Here is a 654-nt window from a genome sequence, read left to right as displayed (position 1 = left end):
GCATTCTTAGAAAACGAAATTTAACTGACTAAAACTGAACGTGGACCGTCAGAGAATTGTTATCAATGTTAGGTTCCCCGAACTTGTTATTTTGTATTGCAACTGTTGGCGCATATCCTTGACCTTAGGAAATGCATATCGAAGTATATAGTATGTAGGAGCACAGGGTGATGATGTCTGCCACTCCTTCTCAAACAATTCTTCAAAATAATAACAGAAGGGGCACCTGGGTGGCTCAGTCGGTTAAGCGGCCGACTTCAGCTCAGGTCACGATCTCGCGGTCTGTGAGTTCGAGCCCCGCGTCGGGCTCTGGGCTGATGGCTCAGAGCCTGGAGCCTGCTTCCGATTCTGTGTCTCCCTCTCTCTCTGCCCCTCCCCCATTCATGCTCTGTCTCTCTCTGTCTCAAAAATAAATAATTCTGGGGGCGCCTGGGTGGCGCAGTCGGTTAAGCGTCCGACTTCAGCCAGGTCACAATCTCACGCTCCGTGAGTTCGAGCCCCGCGTCGGGCTCTGGGCTGATGGCTCAGAGCCTGGAGCCTGTTTCCGATTCTGTGTCTCCCTCTCTCTCTGCCCCTCCCCCGTTCATGCTCTGTCTCTCTCTGTCCCCAAAATAAATAAACGTTGAAAAAAAAATTTTTTTTTAAATAAATAAA

The sequence above is a fragment of the Herpailurus yagouaroundi genome, unplaced genomic scaffold (genome assembly GCF_014898765.1).
Source record: "Herpailurus yagouaroundi ecotype Mexico unplaced genomic scaffold, PumYag 139, whole genome shotgun sequence".
Lineage (NCBI taxonomy): Eukaryota > Metazoa > Chordata > Mammalia > Carnivora > Felidae > Herpailurus > Herpailurus yagouaroundi.
The sequence above is the reverse complement of the archived record's forward strand: the minus strand, read 5'-3'. Positions refer to the sequence as shown.